This window comes from Onychostruthus taczanowskii, unplaced genomic scaffold (genome assembly GCF_017590055.1).
Source record: "Onychostruthus taczanowskii isolate IOZ18803 unplaced genomic scaffold, ASM1759005v1 scaffold21, whole genome shotgun sequence".
Taxonomy (NCBI): domain Eukaryota; kingdom Metazoa; phylum Chordata; class Aves; order Passeriformes; family Passeridae; genus Onychostruthus; species Onychostruthus taczanowskii.
In genome coordinates, this window is record NW_024499351.1 from 11,158,132 (window position 1) to 11,165,757 (window position 7,626).

Genomic DNA, 7,626 nt, shown 5'->3' on the forward strand with positions numbered 1-7,626 from the left:
GGAGCAAGAAACACCACGTCTCACATGCTGGGAAGAGAATGGCATAAACTGCCTCTGGAGAAAAGACTGAGATTCAGTGAAAGATTTTGGGTAGTGAGTCATCATTTGTTAATAAATTCTTTTGTGTATCACAGAGATGTAAATATTTCACCTAAAATAGTAGAACACCATCAAAATATACCAAATACTTAAAAGACCACAAAGGAAACTACTACTTGTCACTTCCCAAAGCTGTGCATTCCTGCATGATGACATGAAGAAAGAAAATGTTCTTGCCCCTAAAGCAGAGGTGGACTATAAGTACCACAGCAATGCCCTTGGGATGCCGATGAATAAAGACAATTCAGGAGAGCAGAGGTGAAGCTTCAGGATTGAGCGGGAAGTCTTAGTCAAGCTGAGCATATGTTTAGTTGCAGAGGGTGGAATGAGAAATGTTGCTTATTAGGAGAAAGTTCTTTATCTCTGTGCAGAAGCTCTCTGCTAGGGGTGGGGAGCAGTTGCACATCCAGAACAAGGCAGAGTGTAGAGAGAGTGTCTCTTGACACTCTTGCTCACAGTGTCTTGTGAAGTCAGGCTCTGCAGAGCACAGGCTTCCCTCTGGGTACTACCTCTGTATTCCAACACAACCAGCTGATTCTCATTCAGCAGTGGTGGCTTCCAGAAACAGATGAAGCGCCCATCCATCTCCAGACAGGTGCTGAATAGAAAAATGAAAGTAACTGAATAAAAATCCCTGGAAACAGAGATGGTGACAGCAAAAAAAAGGGGAAAGTAACATTGTTACTCATCAGGCTATTACCTTTGGGAAGGAAACCATGTAACTTAATATTCCTCTGGACCATTCATCTTCATTCTCCTAACTTCATATCAATAGCTGCCAGGTGGTGCCTGCAGAGGCCATTCAAATCAGATTATGTTATCATAGTTCTCCAGTCATCTCCAAGAGCAGGATCATGATCATGAGGAGGAAATCTAGTTATTCAGGTACATGTTACTTTATTAAAAGTTTGAGCAAAGTACATTGAGCCATTATAATGGGATTAGGGTTTGAGTTGTGTTCTCAGGGTTGCCATGACTATGTGATTTTGGTACTGTGTTGTGGGGCTTGGAAAGAACAGCTCCACTCTGGCCAACTGCAAATAATCCAGGCCATCATCACATAGGAGTGGACACCAGCATGGACTGTGGCCAAGAGCATGAAGCTTGTAGAGATTAGATTTATCTAGTTAAAAATGCCTGAGCCAGACACTGAAGGAGAGGTGTGGAAGAATACCAATGCCTACTCACACTTAGCAAAGCAGCAGTCAGGGAGAGGAAGAAGAAACAGCTTTGATAAATCTTCTAGAGTGTCTCTCAACACCCATTTCCAGCCTTTTGCTCCAGTATAAACACATGTTGCTCCAGAAATCCAGTCTTTTCTCATTAGTGCCACCTGTTCTAATAGGGTATGAAATTTTTTTTTTCTTCACCTGTCAAGAGGTTTATGGGGTTTAATGTCCTCCTTCACATTCTCAGTGAATAGGAACCCACATAACAATAGGCACTGAAAGATGATTCCCAGATATAGACAGTGAAGGATAAAAGCAAAGGCAAGCAGGAGGAGCAGACTTGACAAACATCCTGAGCTGCTTTTACAAAGAACTGTCCTGCTCCAGGACCAACAACACAGCATTTTTAACACTACTATTATTTTAATAGAGCTACTATAGGGGTGAGATTCTCTGTCTGGGATCTATTCATATAATTCAGCAACACACCCAGCAAAATTACTTACTTACCCAGCAAATGTTATTAGTGATGACCTGTGGACAAAATGGCCAGATTCTCAAAAAATATTTTCTCAGTGTAGGGTGCACGTCTCTCAGTGAGTCCTGAGTATGTTTGAAGACATATGCCTTTTATTTGAAACCTTGGCTTTTAACTTTTTCTGGTCCCACCAGCCTTAAAATGGTCACTCCTCGCGTTTTAGTCCTGTGACTGGTGCATGGCTAGCACAGGAGACATTTCCAACAACAGGGAAAGCAACACTTCTTTTCCAGCTACTCCTGTGCCTGGAATAACACTGACATTTTGGGACCACTTAGTAAGTTCCTATTCTTAATCTCCTGACAAGGAGTCAAAAGTACCTTGTCAAAAATGACAAGGGGTAGTTGTGGCCCCTCAGAGAATGGCCAAAGCTGACACGTCTCCATACACACTTTCCCAGGAGGGTTTATGGCACAAGCTTCAGCCCTTTCCTGTTATTACAGCAATCCTAAACTCACATGGCCAGCACAAGCCTAGATGTGCGCCTTCAGGCCATTCCCAGCTTTTGATGGTATGTATATACATCACTGAATCACACAGAATCACAGAATGACAGGATTTGCTTAGTTGGAATGTACTCACAAGGATCATTGGATCCAACTCCTTGCCCTGCACAGGACTGTCTCCAAAGTGACACTGTGTGCCTGAGAGCATTGTCCAAATGCTTCTTGAATTCTGACAGGCTTGGTGTTTGACCACTTCCCTAAAGCCTGCTCCAGTGCCCAACCACAGGTAAAAAAAAAGAAGTTTAAACACCTGCCATACCCTCCACATTTATATATGCAACTGCTGGGTAAGGAAATGCTATCAGTACTGCAGTGTCCTGGCAGAGAACAGAACACACCCCTACCCCTTCTCCGATTCACTAAATATGCAGAACATTTTCTCCTGACCTATCACTCCACAGCAAAAATAAGTGTGACATGTACTGTGTCAGAAGACTGCTCGCCTTCTGCACAGGGACCTGAATGAAGACAAACTCCTAATGTGCATCTGCAAAGTGCTCCTGGACCTGGGATTAACTCCTGGAAAACAGTTACACACTTAAAACCTTCAGCTGTCATAAAGCCTTTTTTACACACTGCCTCCCTGGATTGTTCTCCAAACCTGTCATGTGCTCAGGGATAAATCCCTTGATAAAGAGATTTACTTTTTTTTTTTCTTGTTCACATTATTTTAATATATTTGATAATCATTTTAGTCAGCATTTTTTCTTTGGAAATGCAGATTTTAGATCTTGGAGTGGTGAGAACACCCATGCATCCATAAAAAGCAATAATTTCTGTTATGGGTTAAATGGGTACAAATATGCAGTGCAGATTTGCCTAGGACAGGACAGGATTCCCCTCTCCTGGGGACCCAATGACTCAGACAACAAAAAAAAGAGGCAAGGAGTTGCCCCATCCAGGGTCTTGGCGTCAGTCCAGGTTCTTCCCAGTTTCTCCCAAGGGATCCATTCCCTAGAGGTGTGTGGTAGAAGGAGCAGGGCAGTGGAGTCCTATGGAGATGGCTGGAGGGGGACATTCATGCCCAGTGGGAAAAGCTGGACCCATTAGTCCTGAAGAGACATGCAGGCTCCTGCTGGCTCTCTGCACAGGGCGCCAGCCACAGCCGGCTTCTTTGTATGAAATCCTGGCCCTGCTCACAGACTACCATGTGTCCAAGAAAATCCTCTTTTTTCTCATCCTCTCTCTCTCCACAAAGAAATTCTTCCACAGAATTTCTTAGAATCCCAGAATGTTGGCCATTTAGCTGAAGTTTCTGGCCGCAGCACAATTATAATTGGTCTCTCATGGACAGTCTCGGCACTGAGGCCAAAAAACTGCAAGGGTTATTAATGACTGAGTTCCCTTCTACTTCCTAACTACCAGACAGTCAGGAAAGCTAGAGGGGAGCACTTGGGGCTGAGCCACTACTCTCCTCTCGTACGCACTGGCCTAGTGCTCCAGCGCCTTCTTGCAGACACAAAACCGTCCACAGCACAGACACCAGATAGCACAGAGAGCTGTGAAAAGCAGGTCAGGCATTCAGAAGCCCCTCTGGTGCTCAGAGAACATTTCGGGAGCCTTCTCCCTGCAGCTGCAATGCACATCAGGGTGCAGCCTTTACAAAGGCACCTGGTTTGCCACAGGCAAGGTTGGAAGGATAAAGAGACGCAGCTGGAACGGCAGACTGAGAAAACAGAGTCAGACAGAGATCCTTCTCGCTCCACCCCTCAAATAAAAAGACTGTCTCAGGAGAGGTTCAAACTGAGCAAGAATCATATTATTACGATTATTACGTTCCCATTTTACAACAATCACATGGCACAGTGCCAGCTGGCACTGGGAAGCCATTGCTGCTTCTCCTTCCTTGCCTGACAAACACCGTGACAAGAATACAGTCCTTGTTAGGTTGAGAACTGAAGAATGGGAGAGGAGAGGCCAAAAACACCTCCTTGAACAATCACTGACAAGTAAACAGAGCTGCACTTGGGAAACACATATTTTAAACATATCTTCCCTGAGGATTTTGGGGAGGGGAGCTTGATGCATGGGTTGGGAAGGTGAGCGTGTTCACACTCGGGCATATTTCTGTGGTGTCAAGCAGGCTAATGGCAGCTAAGAGAAGAGTCTGTGATGCCTTCATTTCACAGGGGAAGATAAAAGTCTACGAAGCTGAGAATTTAGGGACTCATGCCAACATAGCAGCTTGGGTAAATTTGGACTGGCACTCCATGCTGGTCACGGCTGTGCTCAGCCTTTGATAAGGGTTTGTCTCACAGGAGCTCCTAGCAATCTATGGTCATTCCAGCAAGCCACTTTCTTATCAAAGGTCATGTCAAAAATGTGGAGGGAAGCAGGCCCAATAAGTACAGATGACATAGGGCATTGTTTATTCATGTTAATGTTCCTAAAATCATACCTCCCACTGACAAAACCACTGTATGGAAGCACTGGGAAAAACTCCTATTGTTTCATCAGCAAAATTGTGCATGTCAGCTGCTGTGGATGAGTAATTTTACGCTGAGTTTTGTACAGAGGAGCTAGCACTAAAGGTTTGGAAGTAGTGGATTTCAGAAAGACTTGTGCCTAATCCTGAACATGAACCACTTGTACCTACAAAACAATCTAAATGAACTGTCACCACAGCACAATTATTAGGTTTGTCCAAATGTGCATCCTTTTCCCTGCCAGTGTGCTAGGCCAAGACATTAAACTCTGGTAGCTGAAACACTGACTTCACCCAAGCAACACTTTCACCAACCTACCTGAGCAAGGCAGGACAAGATTCAGCCTGTGCAGTTTCTAGCTGGTTTGATAAATAAGACAATAGTCGTGTTCTTGTCCTGCCCTAACTTTCATGGGCTGGCCAAGAGACTCTGTAAGGGGATGTCCCACAAGGGACATTTATGTATCAATGTTTGGCATCTCCTCCCTAGAACTAATTGCCCAACTATTGTCTTTCCCTGCAGTGAAGGTCCTACATTTGGTCCTGTTTCTGTTGCACTGTTTCTATGACCTTTAGCAAACCTCTTAATTTCTGCTACATCTGAGACAAGTTCAACTTCACTGTCTTAAACAGGCTGGGGCTCAGATGAAGGTTCACGAGTCTTCTTGGACAAAGTTCACCAGCTACTGTCTCTTGAGCAGCACTCCCTGAGATGGCAGCAAGCCAAATCAGTGTGCTGAAAGTGCCATGGCCCTTGTGATCCACATGCTACCAAAAAGGCAGAGACCAAGGAGTCCATATCTCATTTCTAGTCTGCAAGGTTCAGGAGGCTGGTACAGCCTTCTGTATAGCTCTGCCTCTCCTTCTGGCCTTCCTTCCACATGCGACTGATTCAGGAGAGTAAAAAGGCTCTATGAAACAAATAAATGAAAGAAAAAGATACCTCTGGTAAATATCCAAAGGGATCTGTCAGCAAAACCCTTTTAGTGGCCAGTTCTGCCTCTGCCTTCCTCCCCAGAACAAGCATCCTTATAAAAGAAGGCTGCAAGCAGGCCTAAGACCACAGCATGGCTGCTCCACAAAGCATGAAAGTGAGAGCAAAAGGGGAAGGGAGGGTAACAGCTAATACTCTTCAACAACCTGTCCTCTTATGCTTTAGTAAAACTGGCACTGTGATTTTGCAAGGTAATAAGGAAGACAGAGTGACCTGCCACCATTCACCCTGCACCCCTTCTATGGTAAGATTTAGATTGAGCTGTCATGACCAAACACAGCTCGTGAGAGAGACATAGCTCTCTGCCTGAATCTATTTTGGCTCCTCCTCTCTTCCCAACTTGCATTTCCCATATGTAATTTTGAATTATTAAAAATCAAAGTTTCTTGGTGATGGATTTGCATTAATCTTGGGATATGTTTGCATTGGTATTACTCTTAGTTTCTTGCCTTCCTCAGAGATAAGACGGTTTTGCACATGGATAGGGAATCGTTTTTTCAGGCATGAGATTCAATCCAGGTCCAGCTGAATTAAACACATTATTTTTATCAGGATGCATGTAATGGCTAAGTCACGAGTAAAAGATGACATGGGAGTTGTGGGAGGTTGTCCAAAGCTGGCATGTGCTGAAGGTTTGGACAAGCAGCATGATACTCTGCAATGTGTACCACTCAGGTGGATTATGCAGGAAAAGAGAGCGGCTGGACAAAAGGCCAACTTTCAAACATGCAATTGTGGCACTCTTCTTTTGCAGCAGGAATGGCTGGTATGAACAGCTGGTTATTGTAGGCAATGTCCCAGCTTCCCCGTCTCCAGTCAAGAGTGCTACACACCCCAACGGATTGGCCCTGGTGACCATGCGAGAGAAGCACAGGCTTTCTGAATGACTGGGGCTTTCTGGGTACAGCACACATTTGAAGGGTGTGGATAGAATTTGATAGTGAAGAACCTCACTTATTCAGCCCCCAGTTTATCTCCTTTGCTCAGCCCACACCAAAGCAGCCGCTTCCTGTTCTACCTATTCCTGTATCTCTTTTCCTGGTACCCAATAAATACTCATCAATAACAGCACTTACTGCTTTGTCACATGTTCTGCCTACTAACCCCAGACCAGAAAATATTTGACCCTGAGTGATGTTTTCTTTCTCCCCAACTGTACTTTGTAGTATCAGACTTCAATCTATGTCCAACTCAAACTTCAGCTAAAGAATGTGTTGTTGCTAATGTATAACCAGGGAGTGTGAAGCTGCGTGTGAGAACAGCACACACCACCAGAGTGAGAACAACAGCAAGCTCATTGTGCTGCTGCAGAGCATTGTTTGATGTACTTTTTGCAGGACTGTGTTTGGAGACCTCAAGTTGAAGCTAGCTCCAAATGCAGCTGCCTGCCTGTTCCAGGGCCAAAGCACATCATGGAAGAACTGAAGACTCATTCCTTCTAGGTGTTTGGTTTTAATCTGCACTGCTCAAAGATGCCTAAAATCTGACTAATACCAAACTGTCTCTTGCCCCATGCCACACTGTCTGGAGTCTGTCTGGGAGGAGATTTAACAAGCTCCCTGCGTCTGTGGACCTGGCATCAAAACTTGCCTCCCCAAAGCTCGATTTGCTAAGCCTGCTGTTGGCCACATCCCATTTGTCCCACATGCAAAACTTCTGCTGTGTGATGAGCTGAGAGACATTGGGGCAAGGGAGAAGCAGCTTCCAGGATAACTTCAATGGTGTGTTATGCACAAAAAAGGCACTTCCTACATTTAAGGATTGCAAAGGCATAGTCATTTATCAGGAAGCATTCCTGCAGTCCCACGAAGAGCATGCATGTGAATACACTGCATTCCCTGGTGCCAGCTAACATCACCAAGGCTTGACTAACTGGCACCTGCTCACAGTGGGCA

General features: G+C 44.8%; 1 long non-coding RNA gene across 1 annotated transcript; it reads right to left on the bottom strand.

Moving 5' to 3' along the window:
* Positions 1–365: 365 nt before the first annotated feature.
* Positions 366–2,504, bottom strand: LOC121335827. Its single transcript, XR_005952650.1, has 3 exons — positions 2,389–2,504; positions 800–888; positions 366–697 (listed from the first exon to the last, which is right to left on the bottom strand). It is a non-coding gene; the product is annotated as an uncharacterized LOC121335827 (long non-coding RNA).
* Between the last annotated feature and the right edge of the window lie 5,122 nt (positions 2,505–7,626).